We start from the raw sequence: 15,380 nt of genomic DNA, 5'->3' as shown, positions 1-15,380 counted from the left end.
TACCGGATCCGGAAAGTCAAACGAGAAAAAAAAAAACGGTGAGTTGCTTCCCGACAGCATCCGCTGTCTGATCGTAGGTCCTTCGGGGTGTGGGAAAACGACACTGCTCGTGGACAATTTTCTCCTCGCACCGAATTGGTTAGATTGGAAGAACAGGCACCTGTACGTGTTCTCGAAAAGTTTGGAGCAATCCAAATACCAGCAACTGATGAAACTGTACGATGGTCTGGACATTGCAACGTTCGCCTCGGAAATAAAACCACTCGACGATTGTCGTGAAAATTCAGTCGTCGTGTTCGACGACGCCATCCTGGAAAATCAAAATGAAATTCGCAACTTTTTCACGCAAGGTCGTCACAAAGGAATGGATTGCTTCTACCTAGCTCAAACGTTTTCCAAAATTCCAAAACAGTTAGTGCGCGACAACGCCAATTTCATATGTTTGTTTCGTCAAGATCACACCAACCTCAAGCATGCGTACGATGACTACGTAGGCGGAGACATGAACTACAATCAATTTTCGGAAGGCTGCTCTACTTGCTGGAACGGTGACGATTTCGGATTCGCTACGATCGACATGACGAGGAAACCCAACGATGGAAAATACAGAAACAAAATCAACGACTTTCTAAACGTTGCAACGTTGTGAGAAACGACGTGTACAAATAACGTCATGACGAAACGAAAAATCGAGGACGAAAATCTCAAGCTTCGCGATTACCTCGCGAAACGCTTCAAAGGTTGGAAATCCGAGAATCGCGGATTCTACGAAGAGAAGAAACGTCAGGATCAACCCGTGATCGATGCCATCAGCGGTCTAGGTAAAGAAATTAAAAGTGTCACGGAACAAAATAAAAATTTGATTAATGAACTCGTACCGCTCGCAGCTAAAAGTTACGCCGTACCCACGCCTATTTCGAGCATTCCTTCGACGCCGTTCGAACTGAAGGATGCACCGGCACGACGTCGAGCTATTGGTAGCACGTCGTCGTCTTCGGATAAAATCGAGTTGGGACCTTTGGCACGAGACTACCTGAGCACGGGGAAATTCGACAAGGATGAAGTGTTCGGATTGTATCCCAGCATGGAAACCAGCGAAGGCGGCGGTGTGGTGTGGAAGATTGGGAAATCGAAGGTGACCTTCGAAGGCAACGACATTAAAGTCAATTTAGGCGACAAGGATAGTTGGAACAGGTATCCGGGTACGGTGGGACTGTGGGAACTCGTTGCCAAAAAGCAGCCGAAAGATTACACCGACGAAGATTACCAGAGTTACAAGGAAATTCTGATCATGACGGATGCCTTGTACCAGAACAACGACGCCTCGCAGAATAGGGTGAAATCGAGCAGCGGCGAGAAGTACAGGAATCTCATCAAACCGATTTGGAACCAGGTCAAAACAGGCAGCGGCGTCAAACGCTACAACACGCTACCCAAAGAATTCGTTTGGGTGGACGACGTTAGGAAACTCGTGGACCGATTGTTGGTGATAGCCGGCGAAGAGAATGCAGGCAACCGTAATTTCTACAACGAGAAGGTTGGCATCGTGGACATGATCAGCACGAAACTTTCCAACTTCATCGTGAACGACGACAAGGGCATAGGTTACCTCATCAAAATCATCAACACGCTGCCTCCGAAATTTTGGAACGTGGCCGAAGGAAAGGGACTCGTGAACGACATCATCAACAAGTTACCTTTCGAGATGCATTTACCTGGCTACCAGTACTGCGGACCGGGTACCAAACTCGAGAAAAGATTGGAGAGAGGAGACAAGGGTGTGAATCCGTTGGACGCCGCATGCAAAGATCACGACATCGCTTACAACACCACGCAGACGGATCTGGACGCACGTCACGAAGCAGACAAAAAATTGGAACATGCAGCTTTCGAAAGGTTCGTGAGCAGAGACGCATCGTTGGGTGAACGGGTCGCCGCACTGGGTACCACCATCGCCATGAACACGAAACAAAAATTGGGGTGGGGTATATAAATAACATACCGTAAAAAACTACACAAGAAAAAATCTCAGAATATATATATAAATAACATACCGCGAAAATAACACATAGAGCATCATAATGAAGCCCAAGGGTGTCGTGTACCAGATACCATACTCCAATCTAAAAAATCTAGGTGCCCTCGATGGGTTACTCACCAAGAAACAACGCGAGCAGAAACGTTCTTGCTTGTCGAAAGGACACGGAATGAAATTACTGCTCAGCACACCTCAATTGAAAAGATTGCAGCGTTCGCGGAAACAGCAAAAGATCGGAGGTTTCATATTCAGCATCCCGGCCATCCTGGCAGCATTGGGGGCCGTTGGAAGTTTGGCCGGCGGAAGTGCCGCCATCGCGAAAACCGTCATCGACTCGAAGAAGAACAAGGCCGAGTTGGAAGAACAGAAACGTCACAACCTGGCCATGGAGAAAAAAGGAGGCAAGGGCGTGATGAGAAAGTTTAAAAAAAAGAAACAACGGCACTCACCAACCGAGACATTGAATCTCTGATCCAACCGTTACAAATCAAACACTTCAGAGGAGTTTTCATGTCCGACTCGTTACCTTCAAGCGTCAAAAAAAGAGAATGCGGAGTAGTCAACTTGGACGGTCAAGAAAATCCAGGCACGCATTGGATATGTTACCACAAAAATGACAATGATAAAGCATTTGTTTTCGATTCTTTCGGAGGTGTTCCACCTACAAATTTAATTCATTATCTGAAAACGAACAAAACCTCCATATACTACAACGACGAACGCATTCAAAATTTCGGAGACGTGAACTGTGGTCATCTCTGCCTCTCCGTGCTCGCGTTTCTCTCTAAAATAAATAACCCTACGATCGAAGATTTTCAGAAAGCATTGTGGAACCTCAAACAGCATCACTAGGATGGGCGTGTTCCATCTCACGAGCGAATCTTCAATCTTGAAACTCACGCTGCACGACGACATCGTCTATCCTAAATCCGTGGCTCTGCGTGCATTCTACAGCATGTACCTCATACCCAATGTTACGCAGCACAACAACAAAATTAGCGTCGGAAGCGAACACATCGTCGTCACGCCAGGACAATACAATCTTTCCACTTTGCAAGCTCAGTTACCCAAAGGCACATACCTTTCTCAAAATTCGGTCACGCACAGAGTGGAAATCCTATCCGCGACGGAGACCGTGGACCTGGGCACCATGGGAGAACTTTTAGGTTTCGAGAACGACACCAAACTCGAAGCTGGCATCAAGCACGTAGCAACCAACATTCCTAAATTCTTGGCCATAGAGACTCTGAACGTACACTGTAACGTGGCCGAAGGTATGATCACGAAATCTTCGGACGGATTGTTAGGAAGTCACAAGCAGACGGGAATCATAGCCACTTTCAAACCAAGTTCCGAGTTCATGGAACCGATCATCTACACGCCCTCTTCGCCGATCTATTTTCCAGTATGTTGCAACCGCATAGACGACATAGAGTTGGTGGTGACGAACGAGAAAGGAGACGTGGTGGATTTTGCAGGTGCCACTACGACGGCCATCGTGGAGATCAACGTATAATAAATAACCATACATGTAAAATGGAGCAAATCGAAAGTTACGAATTGCAATCTTTCCCTCCCAACCGTCGCACGTTCGCCAATCTGAACGAAGCGAACAGGGAGATCGAATACGACGTGGACGTAGGCGACGGGTTCGTTCATCCTCACAGAGCGGACCTCTAACTTCAATTCGATGTGGTGAAGAAGGAAAGCGGAGACGCGTTTCCCGCAGCAGCAAACTTGATACTCGTGGACAACTTCGTGCCTCACCTGTTCTCGCAGGTGGAGGTGAGGAAACACAATACCGTCATCGACAGAATAGATTATCCAGGCATCACGTCGACGGCAGTGGGAACATTGAAATTATCCAAAACAGACGCGGCATACTACCAGGCCGGGGGATTCGAAGCCGGGATCAAAATATCGACGAGAAGTCACACGGTGCTCTTTCCCATGCGTCTGCTGCCTGGTTTCTTCTCGGACTACAAGGAGATCATGTGGAAGGGAGGACTGAGGATCACCTTTCGAAGAGCGGCCAACGACAACGACGCACTGATGCGATACGCTACTTTGGGTCCGGACGGCACCACGCCGATAGCCAACACTTTACCCGAAGCGGCCAAGTGCGTCATCCGGAGCATGGAATTGAGAATGCCGGTGGTGGAATACGAAACAAACTACGCCCTCAAGTACAAAGCGGAGATCTTGAAAAGTCCGCAGGTGCCGATTCACTTTCACGGTTACCAGTGCGTGCAGAAGATGGCGTCGGGAAGTCACATGGAATTCGACGTGACGACGCAGTTCAACAACATACAGTTCGACATGCCAGATTTCGTCGTAGTGCTCTTTCAGACCGGGCGCGATAACAACCAGGAGAAAGATTCCAGCAAATTCGACGACTGCAAAATCAAAAACGTTTATCTCAAGAATGGACGCAACGAAGTGTTCCCGCGCGAGAATTACAACCTCGACGTGACAAAAAACGATTACCTCAAACTTTACGAAGCGTTCTCGGCTTACAAACGCGTGACCGAGGGAAGCGTGGACATGTACTACACGCCCAGCGAGTTCAAAGCACGGAGACCCATGACCGTCATCAACACATCTAAGAGAAAGAAGGTTGTGGTCAACGATCGAACCAACATCAAGGTCGTCTGCGAGTTCCACGATGCCTTGCCCGAGGATACCCTATGCAGTGTCATCCTGATTGCAGAGAAGTCCTTCGCCTACGACGTGAAGAACGAGAGGGTCACAGAGCAGTTTTAACAAGTTTTTAACATCTTTTCTTGCACAAATAAGAAATTTTTTGTACTAGCACAATCAGTTACAATAGCACAATACGAATTTCACTAGTTCAGATCAGTTACAATGTCAATTTCATTAGTTATCAGTTACAATATCTTTTTTGCACTATAGCACGAGACAATCAGAAAATTTGCACAAAAAAATTTGTTGTTGTTTTTACACATGAAAATTAACAATAAATTTTTTTTTATCGTTTCAGATGCTGTCGAAACATCAAAAACACATACACACACACTAGAAAAAAAAAAGCATGCAACTTTATTTGTAACACACACATATTCTCCATCTTCATCAAGAAAATATTATAATAAACATAATTATTTTTATCTATATCTCACAATAAAACTCTATATCCAAAAATATCACAACATCAAATAACACTAGAGTCGTTAGTACACGTTGCATGCATTACGGAGGTCCTCTGTAGGGTTTCATGGAAGTTTGGAAAAAAAAAACACGTGAAACTCTATAGAGGTGCGGTAATCTATAACCGCAGCCGTTAGAAAACCTTTACATTTTTGGTTGGGCACCACGCACCCTGGCGAGGTTATAGGGGCCAGGCATCCTAAAAACAACAATTATTATTTTGTTTGTTTGTTTGCGTCACAATACATACGCGCGCGCGCGTGTGTGTGTGTGCGTGTGTGTGTGTGTGTGTGCGTGGCACATCGTTCCCCCGAGAGAGAGAGGTTTACAAAGGTTACGATATACGGAGTTGGAAAATTACGATATGGCGCATTCGTTCATTACTGTTCCCAGCTATAGGTTTTTCTCTCTCTCTAGCCCTTGCCAACTAAAAAAAAAGGTGTAGGTAGGAGTTGGTAACACTGCGAGAAAATAGAAATCATGCCTTACAAGAAAAAACCATTAAGGCGATTTTTTACTTGATGACATTGAACCCGTGCAGTGTTCCCATCCATCCATCTCTCTCTTTTACGGCAGTGCCGGCTCCCCCCTGTTTAGTATATGTAGGTTGGTAAAAATTGCTTTATGCACTGTAAGGCAAGCCTCAAGCAAAATTGCCAGCTCCTTGCTTTAGGCTAGGTTAGACAAAAAAAGCTGTAGGTGGGCTGTCGGTTGTTTAACTCTTCCCTCTCTCTCTCCTCTCTCTTTTTTTGTAAAAAGCCATGGCAAAAATACCAGTAGGTTGGCAACCTTGCTTTATGCACTGTAAGGCAAGTCTTAAGTAAGGTTGCCAGCTCCTTGCTTTAGGCTAGGTTAGACCTGGTTAGGTTAGGTTAGGTTAGGTTAGGTTAGGGTGTTGGCAGCTGTCGGTTGTTTAACTCTTCCCTCTCTCTCTCTCCTCTTTCTCTCTCTCCTCTCTCTCTCCTCTCTCTCTCTCTCCTCTCTCTTTTTTGTAAAAGGCTATGGCAAAAATACCAGTAGGTTGGCAACTTTGCTTTATGCACTGTAAGGCAAGCCTCAAGCAAGGTTGCCAGCTTCTTGCTTTATGCCCTGTAACGCAAGCCTCAAGCAAGGTTGCCAGCTCCTTGCTTGAGGCTAGGTTAGACCCAAAAAAAAACCTTGGTGATTTTTTCGAGTAAGATGTTGGTAACACTGCGAGAAAATAAAACTTATGCCTTACAAAAACAAACCATTAAGGCGAGCCTCAAGCAAAATTGCCAGCTCCTTGCTTTAGGCTAGGTTAGACCCAAAAAAAAACCTTGGTGATTTTTTCGAGTAAGCAGCTGGCAACACTGCCAGCTTCAGGGGGCTCATGCCTTACGAGAGAAATCCATTAAGGCATGAGCCCCCTGAGCCCCAATTGAGGGCGTTGAAACCGCCCATTACCACTACTAATACATTTTCGCCTAATGTATCCAAATATTCATAAAGCTCTAATCGTGCATGGGTTGTAGTGTATGCTGCAATAACTACATTTACAGTCGATAATGGAAGTGCAGATTCTTCGAGATATTGCCAGTGAACTATCAACATATCTTCATTTATAGGTGTGTCCCCGGTACTGAATTTTACGCTGTTGATTCTATGATGGAGAATCAGAGAACCAGTTTTTTGGAATGGCATAGTGAACAACAGAAAAGAGGGGTAGTTTTCGATATGCAGAAGGAGTTGAGAAAGTACTGTGTTGAAGATGTTAATGTACTACGTGCTGCCTGTTTGAAATTCATGACCACTTTTGAAAGAGAAACAACAGTGAATCCATTATTGGAAGCCATCACCATCGCTTCAGCTTGTAATAAAGTATTCCGTAAAAGATTTTTGAAAGCAGAACATATAGGAATTATTCCTAAAAACGGATACAGATGGTGTGATATTCAGTCTATAGAGGCTATTCAATGGTTGGTATGGGAGGAAAAAAAACATAAAATCGAAATCCAACATGCAGCCAGAGGACCAGAAGTAAAAGTTGGAGGAAACTTGAAAGTAGATGGATATTTTAAAGATCAAAAGGGGCAAGAGCATGTATTTGAATATCAAGGATGCAGAACACATGGTTGTGTCAAATGTTTCCCTACTTCACGTACAGAACCTCTTCATGATGACCCATATAACACTTTGTCTTTTCGGTATGAAAGAACAGAAAATAAAATTACCAGATTAAAAGCACTTAACTACATTGTCCATGAGATGTGGGGGTGCGAATTTCATCAGCAGTTGAGAAATAACAAAACCATGAAACATTATGTTGAAAAACATCCGTTATCAATTAAAGCCCCCATAATTCCCCGGGAGGCGTTTTATGGTGGTAGAACTAATGCTACCAAACTACATTACACTGTGAAAGAAAATGAAACAATTCAATATAAGGATGTATGTAGCCTGTACCCTTATTGTTGCAAAGTTAAAAAGTTTCCAGTTGGCCATCCGGTGAAAATTTATGTGGGGGAAGAATGCCCCGATATTTATTCTTTTGAAGGGCTTGTCAAAGCAACAATACTTCCACCGAGAGATCTGTACCATCCTGTGTTACCATATCGAACCAATTCAAAATTAACTTTCCCTCTATGTAGAACTTGTGCCGATGAAATAAACCAGGCGGAATGTAACCATACTGCTAGGGAAAGAGCTATAACTGGAAAAATAAATCGAACCCTCGACCCCCGTTGGTTGAAAAATTCCAAAATCACCCCCCATTTTCTATTTGTGTATCAAGGATAATCGGGAATAGTAACTCACTTTTTAAACAAATCAATGTTATTCTGCAATTTGCCAGCATTGGAACCCAACACCTTTTGAATACTAAACAACAATATCAGCTATTTTGTTTTGTTTTTGAATATCTGTTCATGCTAATCGGGACTGATAACACACTTTTTTTTATTTAAACAGAAAATCATTATTAGGCACTTTGACAACAATTTCTATGTATATCTCCATCATATCCAAATCCCACAAAGGGGGGGACATGTTCGCCAAAATGCAATAAATGGGGAAGAATTCTGTAAACTAAAAAAAAATTTATAACTATTAAATTAAAAATTAGCCAACATTTGGACTCGAACTTGGAACCTTTCGAATACTAAACACCAGTCACAGCCATTTTGTTTTGATTTTTAATATCTGTTCCTGCATAAATACTAATGGGGACTCAACACACTTCTTTTTTTTATTTTAAAAACAACATCATTATCAGCCAATTTGACATTGTGAATCGAACCCGGGACCTTTTCATTACATCATAAACATCCCATTTCCAATTAGTTCATTTTCTCTTTTGTGCACAAAAAGCTAATCGGAACTTTTAAACAAATACAATTGAATATCCAATTTTCACCAACATTGGGAATCGAACCCTCAACCACTTGGTTAAAACATCTCGCAGAATAAAAAACACCCCACCCCGCGCTTCGCCGCGCCGCGAACCCGGGGACCTTTTCATTACAGCATAAACATCCTATTTCCAATTAGTTCATTTTCTCTTTGTGCACAAAAAGGTAATCGGAACTTTTAAACAAATACAATTGAATATCCAATATTCACCAACATTGGGAATCGAACCCTCAACCACTTGGTTAAAACATCTCGCGGAATAAAAACACCCCCCGCGCTGCGCCCCGCCGCCCCGCGCCGCTCCCGGTCGCCGCCGCCGCCGCTAAACACAAAACGCGGCCGCCATATTGATTTTATTCAAATACTATTTATGCACAGATGGACTAATCGGGACCTATAATGGCGGGACAAAACAATTGGCCTCATTTAATTACCTAGAAAATCGAACCCGCGACCTCTTCATTACCAGGCGACAACAATAACCACTAACAAAAGGCCGCCATATTGATTTTATTCAAACACTATTTATGCACAGATGGACTAATCGGGGACCTATAATGGCGGGACTAAACAATTGGCCTAATTTAACTACCTAGAGAATCGAACCCGCGACCTCTTCATTGCCAGGTGACAACATTAACCACTAACCCAACTCGATTTTCGAACTCAACCATTTTGTTGGCTTTATGTACACACAGGCTAATCGAGACCATTCAATATTGACATCGTCGCCTTGTAATCAAAGGGTCCCAGGTTCGATACTCGGTGGAGGCACATAGTGGTCCGAATCACCACTTTTCAACTGTAGGTCCAATCCTGATTAGTTTTACCGTGCATAAAATGGACTTAAATAAAACTAACTCAATCTATCAATCAATCAATATTGACTCTACCAGGAATCGAACCCTCGACGCCTCTTGTTTTACAGAGCAATAACCTTAGCCGCTAAACTTTCGGGGTATAGCACCTTCGGCGCCATCTTTAAATCATTTCTTCATGTGTTTGCATCATACGCAATGGTTGCGCGCGCATTTCCTCCACAGACACACACACACACACACACAAACAAACATAAGCACGTGTTAGGTTAGCATACATCAAGAAACAACGTGACAAATCCATTGACCCCCTCCCCCACCGCTTCCGATGTCTTCAACGTGATCAGACACGTTCTGCTGACTCAACAATAAAATCGCTCGTACCCCGCTACACCGGATGTAACATAACATCAGTCGCATCGAATTTTTGCTGACGCGTAGGAACGAAGTGCTGCCTCTCTACTGGTATAATTTATTTTACGGCTAATCGCGCCGATGGCAATGGATGGTTTTAGGAGGCTTGAAGAAACATTCACAAATAGATAAGGATGATACACAACAACCCCTATAGATGATTATACTAACTGTTGGTCTAGACGAAAGAGCCTCGTCAGCTTGCAAAGAAATCATCCCAATGTGTTCTTCTTGGAAGCGTATAATACGTAGTTCTTTTGCCACTCAAAATTATTGGAAGTTGGAACCACAGCTCTCGATATCATCTTTCTTGAGATCTGTACTAAGATATTCCTGTAGCTTTTGTTCTTTTTAACATTGTGTGTGTCAGTTAGCATAATTCGTGTTTCACAATAAGTCTCAAACCGAAGCACGTAATACAGAAAAGAATCATTTTGTTATTGTTTATGTTGTGACTAATTCTGGCGGTTGGCAATATTATGCTCGCCAGCTGATGAAACGTCAGTTGTAGAAAACTAGAGTGATAGTGCCATAATGAGCACAAGTGACCATAATGAACAGCCTCGTCAACGAACCTAAAAAGCTGACATTCCAGCTGCAATCATGCAGTGCTTGTGATCATATTATGTAGGTACGTGTTAGCGTAGTTTGTGTTTCAAAACAATACATCAAGTGGAATGTCAAGTGCGTTATTTTATTTGCAATTACAATACGACAGTTATCATACGTGTCTCGCATTCGAGCGAATAAACCAGTTTAACAGTTCAAATATAAGAGTTTTAGTTAAAACAAGAACATGGTCCTCCGTCAGTCTTCAATAAACAATTACCACAATATCCACACAAAAAGCCAGGATTTTATTTCTTTGCTTTTAACCACCTTGATCTCGGTTTACTGAAAATCCAACGTAACATTTCAAAGCTATTACATTCTAGTGTAAAATGGCTAATGCTATATTTCGAATCCTCTGTTAAATAAATAAATTGAAAGAGAAAAATTAGTTATCCAACACCCAAATCAGTTTTAACTCACCACTTGAAATACATCTACTGGATGTAACACGTGTGTGTTACATTCAATGCAACACCCAGGTGCATATAAAAGGAGATATACGATTCCTAACCTAATAGATTCAAATATTACCTTTTGTTGAAAATGAATTAAACTGAGGTTAGCGAGTGTCGTATCGTTTTCGTATTGAATCATATTCTTCATACTTTTATCGCTCAACACAGCCAACTTTGCCATAAAGTTCTTGTAATATTGTAACTTTTCCTTGTCCACCTGACCGAATGTCCTAAATAGAAAGAAAACGTACAAGTAAATCCCATAAAAATTAATACACAGTAATGATAATCATGCACTTTTGTTATTTTCTGATGGGCCGGTTTTTCAATGTACAGTTAAGGTTCATGTTAGCACGTAACTGGAAGTTTGTGAAAATTTCAGTTTCTCAATGTACAGTTAGATCGCAAATGGAAATCTGGTGGCGATTATCTTTACTGCTACTTCTTCTTGCAGTTACCAGCCTAACTGGAAGTTGCGAAGCAACATGACTGCCTCATGCAGCTATCGAAGTTCCAAACTCGCAACTTCACTGTCAGATTAAACAAGATATGATTCATAAAATTGTTAAATTGGTACAGAGGAAGACTTGTTTTGTTTGGCAGAGCTTACCAATGTCGATGCAAATATGAAAATTAAGCAGCGTAGTTGATAGAATCAGCATGGCAAGGTCGTGCTGGAGAACTTGTGACAAGGATATCCGGTCTACCAGGTGGGCCAATCTCCAAACAGTAATTTTGTGCAGTGGTTAGCGGCACAACCTTGCGGAGCGTGTTGTGTTTTGTAATACGAGTTCGAGTCCTGGTTACGGATAATTTTTTTCCCTTGTCAGTTACTTATTACGTGTGTTGTCTTCAATTCATGCTTTATTTTAGAATAATCTTCTCGGAAAAATATTACAGTAATTTAAAAATTATTTTTACTCGTACCTTCATATTTTTAGAACCTGACCTAAAAGGAATGCTTACTAACATGTTCTTTTTTCGCTCAACAAACATGCATATATAGGTACAAAGCATGCAGTCAAATGTAGAATATCTACATATTAATAGTGTTTATATCAACAGACAGGTATTATGAATGTTTCAAATTTCCAGTTCATCACGCTTCTTCTACAAGAAAATATCTGCGCTTGCACCTCATAATAGTATCTCCCCCACATGGAACTGGCCTTTATTAGCAGAAAATCAAATCTGTAGTGCTTGCTTTCGTTAATTTATTTCGTAAGCATACAGAATGGATACGCAGCCATTGTTTCAATCGTTTCCTATGCAATAACGTGCTTTCGAGCGCGACGCGTGTGTGCCAATTGACGCGTTTTGAAGATGGCTCGCAGATCGATTCCCTATTTTTAAGCGTTTCAGTATTACCAACATACTATTTTGGAGTACAAACTTAGGATTTTCTAACTGCCAGATACTTTCACTTTGAAAAACCCGGTGCTGGTTAAGAGTGGCGATTGTCTCCAATTGGCAGATAGTTAACAGAAAGAATATCTGGATATTGTTAAAAAACCAGCCGGCAGGAAAAACTGCACTTTTGAGAACATACGTTTTATAAACAACTTGCAAGAAAATTACATACTACTTCAATAACTTTTCATATTCAATAAAATATTATACGTTTTCTTTTTCAGTTGACAATATATCTTTATTATTCAAATATCCGAATTAGTCTATTCATTTGTTTGGTTAAAATTGGAGGTAAATGGATTCAATACAACAATGATGAATGCACACTATACTGAATTGTGAGTAAATATTGCGTAAGTTACATGAAGATCCTAAAGAAAGGCTTTGCGCTGAATATTAAATAATAATAACAAAATCAGAGAAATCATATTACAAGGAAAGTCACATAAAGTCCATGTAGCAATTTAGGCGCACCTAACGTTTGGTACTTTTTTATATTTTTTTCTGAGCGAATTACAAGTTGGAAAAGAATAGTAGAATATATCGCATTGCAAGGGGTCCCGGGTTCGTTAACCGAGGGAGGCACATAGTGGTTCAGATCCCACTTTAAACTGTAGGTCCAGTCCTAATTAGCCTTACTATGCATAAAGTTTACTTAAAATACCAAACCAATCAATCAATATACCACACTGTGTTTTCTGTCCAATATCAAAATCAAAATTTGTGTAATATGAAGAGCATAGCTGCAAAAAAATATTTTCTGAACACTTTCAAATTGGTCTCTTTAGAATCACCTGTTCCAAATAAATAAGGTCTACTTTTAATATTTCACAAAACAAGACAGTTTCAAAATAATGCAATGTACCAAGACCAATTAATAAAGAGCACATTTTATTTGAACTTACAGAAACGTACAATGCCGTGAAGCAACACAAGAACATATAAAATTTCAGTCCTTTTCTAAAATTCCTTTCCATGAATGCAATGTAAGGCATTTATATCTTGTTTTTAATGTAAGATGCACGCAGTGGCGACGAATGGGTTCCAAAACGGGGGGAGACAGTTCGTAGGTACGTTTTAGTATAGTGGGGGCCAAAAGTGGCGAAATGTGGAGGGGCAACTGCCCTCTCGCCCCCATTTATCGCCGCCACGAATGCACGTAGTGTATAAATGTGCTTGTAAATTAAATATTTAAATTAATGGGAAACATGTAAAATTAAATTTCTGTGAAAATCTAAGATACCCTACTTAAAGAACTTTCATTAACTTTTATTATTATAACTCGATTTAAATTTTAAATAAAAATAATTGCTAAATCCTTTCTTGGATATTATTGTATGATACGAAGAAAAATATTTCATAAAGATTTTCAGAGTTTAAAATCTGCTTAGCAGGCTCGGATCTATGCATATGAAGGCCGGTGCTAACAAACCTTCCCCCCTATACGGCACACAATTTCATTGTTAACATTTAGGGCAAGTTTGCCAGTTTGTTAGATGTAGTTATTGTATTTTTATACTATATCTCAAATATCTTAATGTTTTCACTTTATCCCCCTTTTCAAATCAAATCCCCTAGCGGAGACAAGGGCTGCAGCCACCCTAAGCTCTCCACTAAATCCGAGCTGGCTGTATAATACGTACTCATAAACCACAGGCTTGTATTTCCGAATCAGAGCTTTGGCAGGACAAACGATATTAGATGGGTAAGACATTTTCCACTCGTTGTAATTCCTTTCTATCGTGACGACCACTGGATTTTCTTGGAACTTCTTCCATAATTGGTTGACAAGGAAGGCGCTTGCTGCAACTCCAGCCATGAAGAGGAGAGCCCACAACGTCCTGAATGAGAAAACGAAACACAGAAAATGTTTTAATGCAACTTGTTGAGACCTACCCAACATAGTATAACCGTTCCAGTATGGTGAGAATTACTGTCCAGTTTCAATGTTTAAAGAATTTCCAAGAGTATTTTCTCCAATGATTCTTTACATTTAGTCTAAAAGAAGACGTGTAAATTTTAATCAACTTTGACAATGCTCTATTACAATTTTTTTCATTACCTGTCGGTGCAAAAGCTTTTCCTCTTCACAATTTCTCCTAAGCCATGAAAAGTTGTGTCGCCCAGCGCATTTTCCAGATACGTACGCATCTTTTTTTATAGATCTATTCGCTTAACGGTGGTTTCATGTTGTGGGGAATACGGCACACCTGCAGAATATATAACATACTATGCTTGTTGAACATTTTTCAATTATTATTATTACGTATTAGCTTGTATTACATCTACTTAAATCTTAGGGCCCCCATTAGCGCAGTGGTATTGTCGTCGACTTGTAATCAAGTGGTCCGTGGTTCGATTCCCGGTGGAGGCACATAGTGGTTCGGAACACACTTTAAACTGTAGGTCCAGTCCCAATTAGCCTTACTGTGCATAAAGTGGAATTAAAAATACCAACTCAATCAATCAATCAATCTACTTAAATCTTAACATGTGGTGAAATACAAGACGTGCAATAACATAGAAATCATAGGATGTAGAATTATTTTCACACACACGTCATATCTGTTGTTCTGTATATTATCAATAAAAAGTCCAGGCGTATTATGTCTAGCAAGTATACACATGGGAGATGTTATGATCAAACTGTCAGTATTCTTAGCACTGCTCATTTTAATTATTATTGTCGATGTCGCCCGTCTCTTCTCTGTCAGTGTATGTGTAAATAATTTTCTTATATAATAGAAGGTAGGTGGCCGCAGTGGCTCAGTCGGCAGTCGACCTCCGTGGCGGAGTGGTTAGCACAGCGCGCTACAACGCCAGGGGTTCCGGGTTCGAGTCCCGGGTAAGGCATGGGTATTTGTGTTTGTCCAGATGATAAGAAACTGAGAAACTGTAACAATTGAAAAGTGTAAAACTGAGAAAAAGTGTGAATGGTGGGGGATACCTCCGTGTAGGGGTATTTCCTTTAAAAAAAAAGAATTAAAGTTGGTAACACGTCTGACTACCATGCTCAAGATCCCGGGTTCGATCCCCGGTCGGTTCAAATCCAGGAACTTTTCTAACGATGGAAGCGGCCCCGGCGCCCACCCAGCG

The sequence above is a fragment of the Lepisma saccharinum genome, chromosome 8, assembly GCF_977018435.1.
Source record: "Lepisma saccharinum chromosome 8, izLepSacc3.1, whole genome shotgun sequence".
Taxonomy (NCBI): domain Eukaryota; kingdom Metazoa; phylum Arthropoda; class Insecta; order Zygentoma; family Lepismatidae; genus Lepisma; species Lepisma saccharinum.
Note: the sequence above shows the minus strand (reverse complement) of the source record.